Source organism: Strix uralensis, chromosome 7 (assembly GCF_047716275.1).
Source record: "Strix uralensis isolate ZFMK-TIS-50842 chromosome 7, bStrUra1, whole genome shotgun sequence".
Lineage (NCBI taxonomy): Eukaryota > Metazoa > Chordata > Aves > Strigiformes > Strigidae > Strix > Strix uralensis.
The window spans coordinates 28,848,408-28,864,137 of NC_133978.1; the positions used below are offsets into that span (position 1 = coordinate 28,848,408).

General features: G+C 42.7%; 1 protein-coding gene across 6 annotated transcripts in view; it reads right to left on the reverse strand.

Annotated features, from left to right (window-relative positions):
* Positions 1 to 15,730, reverse strand: part of SH3PXD2A (SH3 and PX domains 2A) — a 258,532-nt gene that overhangs the window by 30,626 nt on the left and 212,176 nt on the right. The gene's annotated exons all lie outside the window — the stretch shown is intronic.

Genomic DNA, 15,730 nt, shown 5'->3' on the forward strand with positions numbered 1-15,730 from the left:
TAAAGAGCCAAGCAGGTAAACCATTTCTGTTATTTTCTACAATCTTCCAGTCTCCCCAAAGAATGCAAGTTGCTTTGTCAGGACAATGCAAACTATTGTTCAACACCAGTTTTTCAGCCTCCCCAAAGGCAGCTGAGAAAATAGCTATTTCTGTACATGCACCTCAAAACAGTTTACAGACTTTAATGGCTATCATAAACCCAGTGACTTTCCCAGAGGCTCCCAAGCCTGCCTGTGATAAGCAGAGGCAGGGATAAGCCAGCTTAGTCTGTAAACAGACAGGGAAAAAAAACTAGTTAATTTATGGTGGGCAAAGCCCTGAGTTGTGCGATGGCCATGCGGTCCTCCCACAGCTGGGAGGCCGCAACTCTGGGGCCGGCGAGGGGAAGGGAGGCTTTGCTGGACTCTGCCACCATGCAACATGCAACTTTCTTTAAAGAAGAAAAAAAAAAAAAAAACAAAACAAACCAAACAGAAACCAGCTGAAACAATGCTTAAGTGTTCATGCTAAAAGTCACCCAAGTTAGTTCCAAATCCTGTCACAGAAGATTTTACCAGAGGACAGTAGTTACAAACATTCATTTTTCCTGCCTGAGGCTAGGAGACAACGTGCCCCAAGCAACAAACCCCTCACTTGACACTGCACAGCTGCTAGGTAGCTCTATTTATTTACTCTCAAAACTCAGACATGGCTTTCCATTTGCTGGCCCAGCAGAGGTTTGGAAACTTTGCTTCACAAGGCTCATGGTTGGAAAGTTTAAATTTAGTTATTCCCCCTCAGCAGGAGGTGGATTCTCCTGCCACGAAGCCCACAGCATTGAACACGCAGGATCTGCCAGACCATTTCAAAAACACATCTTCATGGTTGTTCCTTATTTTACTAGTAACGTATCAACATGGGTAGCAAACAGTTTAACGTACACTTATAATGAGGCACAAAATGTCAGAAGCTGGCTTTCAGCTGATACCAATTAGACTGAAATAGTTTATGTAAACTCTTCCTCAGAAAGAAATTAAATGCAATTGCACAAAAAGGACTTGCCTACACTTAAAAACGTGTGCTTGGGCCAAATTCAAACCATGGTAAAACCGTCTTTGGAGGGATGGATTGCACAGTCTTGACGCAGACCTAGTGCTAGCCCATTTCACAATACAGCTCTTCTGGTTTGGCTCACTGAGCTGCATCGTGGCCTCAGAGCTGAGTTTAAGGTCTTGTGTTTGGGGCCATAGGGTAGCTGAGCCTCCATCCATCTAAACGGGACTCCCTCTCACCTCCATGCCTGCACATGCATACACATGCCTCCCCCCTATCACTGGGCCTCCCTATTGCCATTCGGCAAGGGGAAAACTCACAACTAAGGCCTCGGCGGGGAAACCTCACAACTCCACTGATCTTACAAACAGGCTCCCACATACCAGTTGGAGGTCAAGTCACATTTGAGGCAGGTTAAAGTCAAGTAACTCAACCAAATCTATTGCAACATGGAGACAGAGCACGTAACAGTCTAAGTGAGGTTTTAAACTGCTTTGATTCTTCAAGCCATTACTAAGATTAAAGCTCCTAATCACCATAGAGCTCATGAAAGTTATCATTTCATTCTAAAGACTGGCTTTATAAAATGTGTGCAACTGAGAAGTCAGCAGCATCTTTCTAGGTTCAGAGAAAACCAGCCCCTGCTCTGAAATTCTCTTCTCCCATTTCAAGCTTGCTTCTCAGAAGGACATAAGAAAGGCTTTAATGCAGGTCACTGGAATAGCACATCCACAGAAAAAAGTATGTTTTACTTAAACAGCCTGAACAACTGAGAAGCCTGAGAAAGTTCCAGCAGCACCCCCAGCAGCAAAGTCAAAAATGGATGCTCACAAACAAGACATGCAAGGTCTTAAGAGTGACTGAGCAGACATTGCAGAGGCAGCTCACTCCTTATGAGGCAAAAATCTGAATTATGATGGCACATCTAAGCCATAACCTTACGGAAAGGAAATTACAGCATAGTGCAAGAATTGACAACTCCTAGCAGAAAATGGCTGAAGCACAGACAAGTTCCACAATGCAGTCCATGCATGACAGCCACGAACTGCAGAACTCTGCCCAGCTGATCATAAAGTACTTGCTCTGCACCATTCCCTCATTAGAAGCATTAAGGCAGCTGCCATTCAGTCCCACCACCCCTTCCCCCCCAACCCCAGGTTCATGGGGGTTCATGGTTTGCAGAGAAATTAGTCAGATTTTCCTTTGTTTGCAGAAAGTCAGGGCTATAATGGCGCAAACTATCTCTTGTCCCCTCCCCTACCATCTTTCCCCACCCAGAGCATCACAGAAACGTTGTTAGAAAACTTGCTTTTGAAACACAGAAAAAAACATTGCATTTATTTTGAGTTCTCCCTCTATGCTGGAGTTGAGCTCGACTTCACAATTCATTATTAAAACCATTCTGCAGCAACATCTGCAGGGAATTATATAAAGTTATCTCTGTGCACTGCCAAGCCAGTCTGAGGTTAGCTCTTGCACTCACACCATCTGTAGAAATTAGGCAGTTCTTTACAGCCTGAGTTAACCCTTACAGATGCCCCTATCTCTCAGGCATCAAAACACAACTCTAAAGCTGATGTGGCATGGATGTCTACACTGCGACTCGTCAGCTCTCATTCCTGACGAGGATTCAAAGGGAGTTTGAGCCCCACAGAAGGCACACAGGGACTTGTAGCCAAGCTTTGCTGCATTTCTCCAAATCCTACCTTAATACTAATCCAAGAATATGAATTTTTAAGGTAGGAGTGTAATTTTCTCCCCACCTATGTTGACCCTTTGGTTGGCATCTGTCAGCATCCCTAGCTGCAACAGCCAAGATGTCACTACACTCAGAGTCCATCTAGGCTCTGATAACTCTCAGGCATTTTCCGCCTGAGAGATGAAAGGTTCCACTTGCCACGCATACATACACATGGCAAGATGACTGCCAAATAGATTGGTCACACTAAATAGTGAATAAATAACAAATACTCTGACTCTAAAAATCATGTTCTTGCTTTTACAGTCCTCTCCCCAAAAAGCTTTAAAAGAAAAAAATCAAAATAATTAAGCAAGTGTTATCCACAACCCACACCATAGGAAACTACTAGAACATAGTTAAAGGACTATCTTTTATGCAAGCTTTGCTTATGTTTACATGCATCCTCACCCATCCATGCTTCAATATTGTCTCTTTCTCCACACCAACAGGAAAATTAGCTATTCCTATTGAAGTCTGCCAAATTGTAAGATGCTACAAATCACTTTAAAAAAAAAATAAATATTAAAGTTGCAGGACCTTGCTGAACTTTAGTTTCTAATTCTCCCCTCAGCCATTAATTTCTCTGTAGACTTTGAGTGTCAATTTATGAGCTTAACTAAAGTAAACAAGAACAGGAACACAGTAAAAGGGAATGGGAATCTCTCCTGCATGAGTGGACTACACATTCTTCTAAACAAATACTTAAATAACACTCCACCTCTCAAGAGTCTTGGAAAAATCCCACTCAAGCAGCAGTTTGGTACATCTGATGTGCTCTTCGGGCTTCAGATTTTTAAATCCTTCTGCCTTGGAACTATCTCTTGAAGGTTTTTTTTGATTCAAGAACTTAAATTGTCCTACAAAGCAGTACTAGGTGCAATCAGGTCACTTCCAGACCTGGCACACAGACCTTTTCATGCCAACAGATGATTACTTTCCTTCAGAGATGCTATCTGCTTCATTAAAAAACAGCTAAGGTAAGAGTATTAGCTGTGCAGGTGAAGCTCTTCCCACACAGTACATGTATATTTGATACACATAGGGAATTCAGTCATAATTGCCTTGGACAGACCTCCAAAGAATACGCAGAAATATAAAGGCACCAGATGTAGCATTTTGCAAGAGGGATTTTCTGCAGTAAGCATATTCTCACACCCACTTCCTAAAAATTCACTACAGTGTCCGTACACTATCACTGTACATGCTGGCTCTGCTTTCTGTAAAAGGTTCCTTCAGTTTCACACGCTTGGCAAAGGCACTGGGTTGAAAGCATTGAATCCATATAAAGTCCAGTGTTTGATTTCTGAGCATTTTGTCCTTACAATTCACAGAAGAGGCATCTTTCTTTTAAATATGGAGATATATGCAAGAGGTCTTCCTAGCATGGAGGGGATGATAGGGGTACAGAAGTCTGTGTGTGAGTCACTGCACAGCAGACTAAGGCTGTCATCTCAGGATGAATTATTAAAGTTGGTGAAATATTAAAGGCAGCTTTCATCTTTAAACACATGATGTTTCCCAGCCTGTGTGCACTGCAGACTTCACTGCAGCCACTCAACCACGAAACAATGTTTGTCTCGTTTTAAAGATGGAAGTGTAACTCAAACAAAGACATACTCAAGGAAGAAAGATGTGCCTATGGCAGACATCCTACCTGAACACAATTAAGATCCACAGCACAGGTTCACAGCCCTTTATGTGCCATACCCAAAGCAGACTGGACCACACATTAGGATTCCAGCTCAACCGCATGTCATGATCCTTCCAGCCAGTTCACGTCCTAGACCTGCCTGCTAGGAGCATGGTTCACATGAGCAACCTCACTTCCCATGGGAGCCTCATTTTGCAAAGTGTTGCAACCCGAAATGTCTGTGCCTGACTGCTCTCACAGTCAAGAGTGAAGGTTGTTATCTTGCTTACAACTACTGTGGTTGCACTCTAGGTACCGAGTACTACTACAGGAATTCAGGAATATAGCTCACCACCCCAAGTTACTGCTTAACTCCAAGAGGTTTTAAAATTTGCTGATGAAATACCCCAAGAGCCCACAGCACTGTGATGGGGCAGAGCTGTTAGCTTTCTCATGTGAGAGAAAAGAGGAAGAAGGATCACACCTTCACTCCTTTCCTGGTTGCACAGCATGGAAATTGGAGTTTCTATATGGGTTATCAAACGGATTTTCTACCATAGCATTAAAGCTGAATGAAGAATTACAAACACAGAAACTCTGCTTTTTTTTTTTTTTTTTTTTTTTTTTTTTTAAAATTAACACGAGCTTCTCTTCTTGAAAAAAATAATTTGAAGTGTAACAAGCAAACATTTTGCTCCTGGTACCAGATATGCCACAACATCTGACAGGACATACATTAGCAACCACACACCTGACTGCTGTTCAGCAGCAGTCACACAGCCACAAGCTGCATTCTGCCCAGCAAGCTACCCTCAATATTTAAACTGGAGTAATAGTTTTAGTATTTAGTGAAGAGAGAACACATGGAACAAGGAAGGAAGAGAGGCTGCACACTTCTGTGCCTTGCTCCAGCATTCAACTAAAATTTACAGGAGTACCTACAAAGACACAATAGTAACCTGACTTAAGAGCATCACTTAGGAATCCTGACAACCCAACACACACACAGAGCGCCCCCAGAAACACTCTGTTTTCCCTCCTTATGGACAGTCTGGAAACTGAGTTGTGTTCTCATCAGAGTACAGGCTGCAGCAGTTTTTGCTTAATTTGGTGATGGAAACAACACTGAGAGGAGGGCTTCCTGAAGTGAGGGAGAAGATTGGGAGCAGAAGGTGGGGCCTTCTGGAAGACTGGACTCTGATATAAATTTTGGGCTATTAACAGAACAGCACTTTACCTTATGGAGCTAAAAGGCCAAGAGCTGAGACCACGGTTTGCTGTTCTCCACCAATATTTGATAGTAACTGCAAATGCTTAGGTCTCAGCAGCAGCACAGGGAATTGCATTCCTTGCACTGCTTTAGGAGTTACTGAATTCAAGGAAAATAGAAGCGAACCCCAGAGTTTGGGTGCTGTAACATATGAGGGAGAGAGCTAAGTTCTTTCCTGGAATGACTGGCTATTAAAGGTAACTAGTTGTTTCAAGTCTACATGGTTATGGATTTGCTATCCTAAATCTGTCTTCTTCCTCAACCTCTACTACTAACCTTGTGGTGTTGGTAAATGGAGACTTCTCAGCTGTGCTCTTAGCATACCCCTTTGCTGCTGTACTCCAGTTCCTATGGTTGCAGAGCTGGCTGGCACAGAGGGCCCACTACATATCTTAGTTATTGCTGCCACACAGGTTTTTCCTGGACCAAAAGCAGCTGACTAGGTGTGTATATAAGTGCTCAATACAGAGTCCCAAAGTGCATCTCAGATTCTGGCTTAAACATCTAGCTTGCTTGGATTGGTTTCACATCACATTATATGCATAAACACACACGTATATATGTGGAAATTCACACCCTGACCTCTGCATTCAAATACATATTACCCTAGTCTTCTACTGGGATTGGAACCATGTTTCCTCATACTTCTGGAAAAAGTAGAAGTGTTCAGAACATGGGAAAAGTTCATGGGAAAAGAGAAAACTGGATAATATACAACTCAGCTCTAATACTTTATGGGTTACATCACTACTAGAGAAGATGGATATTCAGAGTATTAAGACAACTAGGAAATACCACATTACTGTATTTGTTCAAATCTTATAAGCTAGTAGGTGACAAGCCTTCCAGAGGTGCACATTTTGCAAAATACTTATATATTTATCTGTTATTACAGTTGTGACTTCTTCTGCATATATGTGTGTGTATAGGCTAGGTGGAGGGGGGAAGATGTTTAAGTAAAGAACACAGTTTATCTTTGCGTTCTGATAATTCAAACTGGTGGTTACAAACTCCAAAGTGCTGTATCTGCAGCTATTTGCTATGGCCCAATTGTTACCCAGGGGCTTCCCCTCCCTGTTTAAAAAAAGGACCTCAGATTTGTGTATTGACACAGCTGGAATGAAGGAATCTGCCAAACACGTTTTCAAGAACTGGCACGTACATCCACAAAGCCATCATATAATCCAGTACAAATTACACAAGTTGTGTCCTTAAAGCAAGGGAGTAAATGCACTACCTATTACATTAACAGCTATGGAGAAGTCTTGGACATTGCCTGTAAACCCCAGATCAAATCCCATCACTCTCCAGGTCACCAGCTTCCCCTAAACTGTCAAGTACCCTGGGCTCCCCAAGACAGAAGCAGAGGTAAGCACTACTTGCTAAATCTGCCTATGGCCAACTCCAAAACACACACAGCCAACATGCCCAAGGTGTTGGCCAGTATCCCCAGACCACTGAAATTAGGGGATCCACAAAGCAATGAAGTTAGTCAGTACTACAGGCCAGTCATCACCCAAGAAGGGGGGGGGGGGGGGGAAGTTTGCCAAGGTTCAAACATCCTAATGCCTTCTAAAAAGTAGTTTAAAATAATCTTTCTCTTCCTGCTTTACTTGATTTTAAGAACACCTAACAGTGAAAATGTCTGTGCAATGTGAGCTGCATTCCACATAGCTCAACATGTTTGCAGCTCACAGCTTTTGTTCAGTATAGAAACAAAAGAAACTAAGAGAGGGAGTTCCTTACTCATAGGAAATATCTCATCAATCACAACAAAGAACAAAGCTATCTTTAGGTGGGCATACTGTATTGTACAAGCAGCCTGGCTGCAGCTGTTAGCCTGTGAATGCTGAGTACTGTAGAGTAATTGGAGTAAAACAAGGTCAACCCATAGCCCAGTGGCTTTCAGGAGGTTCCTGACTTGCACTGGTATACTGGCCATCATGGTCCTGCCATCCAACCCACAGTACCAATTCAGTTATTACAGAAAATACCTGTTTACTGATCACAGATTCTCCTTTTCTCATCTTATCTGCTTAGAAAACAGGATTTGCTGTCTGACCTCAAGTTCTGGTCACACTACATATCAATTTTCACCTTTTCTTGCAATCTTATTTTCCTCTTGGAAAGCGATAGACTTACATGCATCCTTCAAAGATGAAATCTTTGTGATTTTAGTAACAAGGCAAGGTAAGATTGCTAGAGGGCACACAGACTTAACAGCTAGGGCAACAAGTGGTACTGGACAGTATCTTCCTTTCTTCTTTCCCTTCCCCTAAAGTTTTGTTTACTTCAGTAGGTCCCAGAAGTTGACCAGTAAGGATACTGACTGCTGCTAATGTCTTTCAGTACAGCTTCCCTGATCATGTAACTTCATGGGGAACCTTCCTTCCTCCCTGTTCAATTACAGCCCAGAGCCTTTCATCTTCTACTTCCAAAAGGACTTCTGTCCTGTACCTCCTTTAGTGTTTCTACTGTTAGGAAGATGTAGATCAAGTAGGAAAATTAAGCAATAAATTCATCTGTCACTGTCCTTAAAGCCTGTCCCCTCACCTCCTCTCCAGCAGCCCATCATTTAAAGGTTGAAATCTATAGGTCTGAGGTTTTAATAAAGCTGCCAAAGTGATACTGTATGCACCATGTTTACATAAAACAATAATTTACAAGAAGTCCCAACCACAAACGGGGTTGGCTGGGGCATGGACAGAGGAGGACTCCAGCACAGAGTGCAGAATATACAGAAATCAGGTGGGCAAACCCAGCCTGTGGCAGCAGACAAGTAACCCACTACCTTCTGAAAGGCTACACCAGCACAGCCAGCTCCTGCAGCAGATTTTCCAAAGCCACGAACAACTGATTACAGTAAAGGCATGCAAACAGATGGCTTTCCACCCCACGGGGCATGGGGGGCTCAGCCCCAGGAGCCAACGCAGACTCTCTACTAGTCATTACCAGTCGCGGGGTTGTGTTTTCTGTGGTCAGACAACAGGGTGCACAGTCAAGCTCACAAGTAATTTCCTTTACATTCACAGGACTTAATCTTAAACCAAACACATTTTGTGTCCAAGCTTTCTTTAGGAAAACATGAATAAGCTTCAAATGGGCCTCATAGTAATCTTGTCCAAAGATTACAAATTACTTCCTAGTGGTTTAAAAAAGTTATAGACCCCCAGCCCCAGTTGATAGGAAATGGCCTTCACAGGCAGCACAGAATAGCCAATCTTTACTTCCTGCACAGATTGACAGAAGTTGCTTTTGTTTTAATTTCTTATTCTATAGTCTGTAGGTGTTGGAATGGGCTGCCCAGGGAGGTGGTGGAGTCCCTGGAGGTGTTTAAGAGTAGGGTCGACATAGGGCTTAGGGATATGGTGTAGTTGGGAACTGTCAACGTTAGGTTAATGGTTGGACTAGATGATTTTCAAGGTCTTTTCCAACCTAGACAATTCTGTGATTCTGTGAACGTGGTGTCAGTTGCTTACTGAGAAATCCTCAAAACCACATGGAATCAGGAAAAATACTACGGACTAGGAATAATCCTAGCAGAGTAACAAACAGCATTGCAGGTGATAGAGTCAAAATCATATAGGAATCCTGTATTTCAGTTAAGATGCATCTGTCGCCTCCAAGGCAGACTTTGATTGTCTCAGGACAGAACAGAGCAACACTGGAGAAGAGCTCAAATCAAGGAACAAAGGCTATACTATATGCAGCAGAAATTGGAGGATAAAGCAACCAAACAGTGATATTAGCTCAGCCTGAAGCCCAGCTGACTCACCAGATTAAAAACACTGCCTCTTACAAACAGCTTTTATGGGATCCTTCTGAACCGCAATAATCCTGGCTAAAGGAATGGAGCCACCTCAGGTTGCCGGTGCCCAGCACAGTGTGCAGGGCACCACTGCTCTGCAGTGCCCAGATAACCATCTCACAATTTGCTATTTCCATATCCTGGCTGTTCCTTGAAGCTCTGCCGTCCAAATACAACTTCTGTCCAGCTCTATTTATTAGCTAGATCTGGCAAGATTGTAGCCCAGATGGTACATTATCACAAATACTGATGTGAAACTGAAGGCTCTGCTCTCCCTCCAACATCGCTCCATCGCTTTTCTCCTGTGCTCCATTCAAGCTCTGTTTCTGCAGTGACCCCGGGGAGCTGAGCCTCAAAGAGCTGCCTGCAGAAGGCTGCAGGAAATGACAGCTTCGGAAATGAGTACCAGAGTGATGAATAGCAGGCTACAAGAGCAGCCGGTGTGTTAGTGGGCTGCCAATTAATGAACTACATCATACTGAACAAGGACATACATGGGCAAGTAGTAGTATCACTGACTCTCCCCAGAAGAGATTACAAACCCAATCCAGTATTTTCTGAAGAGTTTTTCCAGGCTTTTCTAAAATTTAGACGCCTACAGACTTGTTACTATGTTTTGTTCATCAGGAGGCTGAAACAATCCCATTTTGAACAGCTTATGGAAAACAGAGAAAAAAAAAATGGGGGAAAAGATGTGCCTTTTACCTTTATCCATCATGAAAACCTGGACAGTGAGAACAGCCTGTGCAGGTGGAAACAGAAGGGGATATTCACCTTTACAAAGGGGGAAACTGAGATCATCCATGTAGACTTCAAAAAAAGCAAACAGGACTTACTGGGGTATCTGGTTCCATCAGCTCTAACAAAAAGGTGCATCAGCAGCATAAGAAGAGAAGGTGAATACAGGAAAGTTACTAAGGCAAAAACCTCTTCGCAAGATGCCTATTTCCTCCCCCTCAGCAAAAAAACCCCTGCTCTTACGTTGCAGATAATACTCTGCACACAGCCAGGTAACTAAGCACTATTCATTCTGGACTACCTCTGGATAACAAGGCTACACACTTTGCTTAAGCATCTTTGGAGGTTTTTTGCTACATGGTAGTAAGCATTTGATTTCCCTGCAACTTGCATGGGTGTCTCACTTGAGACATTGACTTTAAAGATGGATATTTAGCCTTTGGTGCTCCTTACAGAGTGGAAAGGCAGCTTAGACTCAGCAGAGAACCAAGACTAGAAACACCTCACTAAATCTTGCAATATGGGAACATCAACAGCAACATTCCTATTAACACCTTCACACAGAAAGGCTGGGTTGACAGCAGCCTCAGTTGCTGGTCTGCCTCCAGGAAGGCACCATTAAGTGTGCAATAAGTCAAAATCCCAGTATTTAAACTATTTAATTTTCTGACTCTCTTTTCTGTCTTTTCAAGCTTAATCAAACAAAGCCAGAGCGGGCAGTGAGCACAGATTTGCTGGCAATAATCAGTGAGGCTGATCTACTGATGTTAAATAAAGGTTAGCAAGGCAAATTAATGATGTGAGATACAGGAGAGCTGTCAATCTCCACACATTTCACAGAGCTGAGACAAGACAAATATATCATTGTGAGGCTTATTCCTTTCCATTAGGAATAAATCAACCATGAAAAAAAGAGCAAGAATAATGCTGTCCTTGGGTGAAAAGCTGAGATTTGCAGACCCTCCATTACACACACAGATGCATTACACAATACAGCACTATTTAAAATAAATAAGCAGCACAGTAAGGGATTACCTAAACCTGTCAGACAGATGATATAGAGGCATAGTGTTTATCTTTTCAACAGGGAGTCACTTAAGCTTACCCTATGAGTGCATGCAAGATTAAACCCTTCCCTTTCCCCAGTACAAGGCTACCAAAAGAGGACATGCTGACTGCCTGTAACTACCCCTGACCAGACTCTGCTGCTAGTGCTATACTTTCCATGTGTATTTCTTTCTTTGCACAGGCAACTGCTATTCCCCAATCACTCTAATGGTAACGTCATAGAAAAACCTTGGGTTCAGGCATTTTGCAACCTTGTAGTTTTCAGGATCTCACTCTTGACAGTTTGATGGCATCTTCTTTTTTTCCTCTCCCCTTCTGTTTCTCCTTCCCTCAAAATGCATTGATTTCCCCTTCTTATTTTGGGAAAGGTCAGTGATGGAACACAGAGACTACATGTTCACTGCAAGCTGAAAGAGAGGATGGTCCTGCTGCTGGGAAGTTAGCCTAGCATTGGAAAGTTCTTCGTAAAAGAACTGAGAAACAAACCATTTCTTTTTGTGGGAGGAGTTTTTCCCTCCCCAATTTACAAGTCTTTGTTACTTCCCTTCCCCTCCCCCACCACCCAAATTTGAACAGTGTTTCCTTTGTCTGTCCCTCATGTAGACTTCCATTCTATGGAGACAAGGCCTGAATGTCTAGCACAACAGGACCCTGATCTCAGCTGGGCCTTAGGCACTGCCATAAAAAACAAACAGAGATCACAGAAGCATGACTCTTGTGATGTAAAACAGCCTGGCTAGTAAATAAGTCTTTGGATAGGTCTGTTAGCTGACATACTAATTACAATGTTGGAATGCTATGATTTAACAAAAGCTTATATGGCCTGAAGATTTAGTCACTAAAGGGATGTTTTGGAATATGTGTGCATATTTGGAAGGGCAAGTTGGAGTTCACTACAGTATTAACGTGATGTATATACAACAGTGCACCTCCAGCAAGACCAACTGGGCTACCAGCACATTTTAGGATGACTAATGAATTGAAGTTTCCTTGGCATGCTTCCCTCCCAAGGGCTGTGGTAAGGATTACGGAGTAGAAGGAACCCAACCTGGGTAGAAATAAAAGTACATACTCTTGTAGCTGCTAAATCCGTACTGGGGAAGGGGATTTCCCATTGCTTTTCAAAGAGATCTATCCCCTGGCCTTGTTTGCGTGGGCTCTTCACCACACACCCTATATTCTCAGACTTCAGCTCAGCAAAACATCATGCAATGCAGCCTGCAGAAGTCAACCAAGACCACACATTTTTGAGAAGGACAAACATCTCTTCCAAAACCCCTTCTAACTTATGCAGAGACCCTCAATAGCAGACATGAGGGGAGCCACCTCCAAGACACACCAGTCCCTTGATGAACTTCTTGGTCAATCTTCTGGCTACTGACACCTCCTAAAGCTTCAAAACTGCCTCCTGATGTTCCTCAATCCCATTATAAAATGTAGCGCAACTCCTTTGTGTCTACAAGCCATTTTCATGGAGATCATGCTTTCTCCAACTGACTTATTTGGCACCAGTTGCTGACATAAGTCAGTGAATGGGGTTGCCTGGTACCAACACACATAGTATGGGCTACAAGCACAAAACAAGCTTTTTGATGTACTTATTTTGGGAATAGCCACACACTATACTTGCAGTAGTTCATGTTAATTATTAGTTACTATTAATTACACAGGATTAACTTGTTAATTTTATTTCTAAAAAAAAAGTCTTCCCAATGTGCCCTGATGATGAACAAGTTCATCCAGGTGACAAACAATAATAGGAATTGGTTGAATAAAATTTGGAAGTCAGCTTTACATGGTGCTAAAATTAAGGACTTAATTCTCTGTCCTACAAAAGTTTAGATTTGTTGGTCATCTGCCAGCATGTACTGTCTCAACTCTTAAGCTATGCCCCTACTTGCTAGTCCACACTTGAAGCTGAAGGAAAAATTAAGATTCAAAGGAGATTCAACATCTAGCCTGCCTTCTTGCATCTCACAGGCCATTAACGCTACATCACCTGGCTCACAACTGCTGTACCTAATTACCTTTACCAGACTACTCATTCTGAGGTACATGGCTTTTTCCGGTAGCTGAAGTCTGGAGGCTATTCCAGAAACACAGGCACTGACCACCAATATCTGAGGAATTATCATATAGACATCTAACCTGCTTCCCAATATACTTGTTGAAGATTTAGGTGACCGAAAGGTGGAAAGATTCAACCTTGCACCATTCATCTAGTTAGATTTTAATTTTGTTTTTCCAATTTTTCCCTGCCACTTCAGCTTCTGCAGTTACCTTGGCAACACATTCCAGGAGTCCCAGAAAAACTTAAGGATGATCCAGACAAAATCTCAGATATTTCTGTCAGCCTATCACATCAGCAAGTGTGGTCAGAGTGACCACGTCAAAGCCTTGAGCATCACAACCACTAAAATTTCAGAATATGGTTTGCCTTCATGACCTGGTTTTTAGTTTGATCAAAACACAAATTCATATTTTCATATTCTCCCAAAGCCTGAGAATATCTAAACCCTATCAGAGGATGTGATCTGCTTCTACTTGGACGCAATAAATGAGATGTGACAGAGGGAGGGGATCTCAAGAGCACCTTCCCACTGCAAGAAGCAATTAATCAATTTTGCTCACAGTTGTTTCTTTTAAGTCCTGAAATCTAAGGAGAAGATAATACTCATTACAGTAACCTTGGAGCTCAGTATGACATTTGACACATTTGCTGATGTGACTTACAGATGTCAGCATGGCTATGACTTACTTCCAGGAGCTGTCTCTCCCCCTGCTCCTTCCCTCAGGAAACGCAGAAACCCCACACCCCTTTTGTTTCTGGTATCTCTCTTCTATAGAAAATAAGATGGGCAAAACCATTAACCAGTTAACTTCACTTTCTTACCACTTTTGCCACTCCATCAGCAGGGCAGCCCCATACAACATGGGAGTCAGAGGAAGCTGAATCTATCTTCAAGCAGAGGCTGTCTCTTATTTTTCTGGACTGTCTTCTGTCCAGAGGTAGCTCTGGTGCTTGCCAGCACTGCTTCTCTGCCACCACAAAGGAGTGGAGTTACTCATCTTTCATGCCATTTCCACCTCTGTTTTCACAATTGTAAAAAGGTTCGCACTGCAGTTTACTGACTTATAAAAACAGGAAACTTTTTGACCTGGATTATCCAAGTAGGCTGCAGTCTCCTATTCGGTAAAGGTATTTAGTAGGAAAACAGTGAAATGTCCCCAAACCGCATGTTCTAGTCAAGTGTAGGCTTAAGCACTTTGCTCAGCTGAGGAGCAGAGCCAAGGAGTGAGCAACATCTTTAAAAGATAAAAACCCCATCTGCGAGGAGCCACTTGTTCCTTCACTGAGGGCGATGCCTGTACCACAGTGCCATTATGCTTTTAACTCATCACAGCTTTGTGCTGTCACTTCCAGCCTCGCTCCCTTTTCCCTTCCAACTATGTCTCAGGCCTTTGGATGAGCCTATGCTTATTTATTTGCAGCTCAGCTTTCAAATCCTGAGCCAAAGCCAGAGAAGCAGAGCAGCCTCTCCAGATGAAGTCCTAGAAATTAGCTACAAAGGTTTCAATACAATGAAATAAGAGCACTGCATTTGCTTCCCCTCCAAGCTAAATGAGGGTGTGCAAGGGGCACAGGTATTGCACAGTAAATAAGGAAAAAAAAGCAAGATGAAGCCTTTATGACTGGGGAAGAAGTCAAAAAACCTGCTTCCAGCCCAAATACATAAAAGAAATTTAAAATATAGCTTATCTACCTACCCCAAACATTGGGCTAAGGTCAGGGACTGTTTCCAGGCTGGAGTTCAGGGGATTTCTCATCTGCTGCTTAAAGCCACCCCTTCCTTCAACAAAATGTTGGTAATCCTATCCAGTTGCAAAGTTAACAAGCAGCAACAGAAGTCAAGAATAAAGGGTACCAACAGCCCTGCCTTCAAGCACTGCTAGCATACCTTAGGGTATGTCTCATAGCTACACAGTTAAGTGCTACGCTGGGTCTTAAGACTCTTTTTGGTCTTCTGAGAAGCATTTCTAGGACAGACTACTTCAGTGATTTTTGTTTATTTATTTTTAAACCAGAAATAAATAAGCAGAATAGTGAGTGAAGTGTGACCCCAGATCATTGTTTTTCTGTGCCTGTAGCTATACCATTTAAAACGAGATCAATAGAAAGCCCTACTTTGCAAGCAAGATGCCTGTCTTTAACCAGAGCCAGAAGTCTCAGGAGAAACACATTTCATTCAGATATAGCAAAAGACTTCTTACGACAGAGATGAGGTATTGATTAAAAAAAACACCAAAAAGAAAAGCGGCTGACGCACCCCCTGCCTGCTCAAGCAAGCTGTAAGTTTGAAGAAAAAGAACAAAATGAACTTTGCTTTGACTCCTCTGTGCTCGGAATTACTCTGTGACAACGATTCCCTGCTGCCAACACA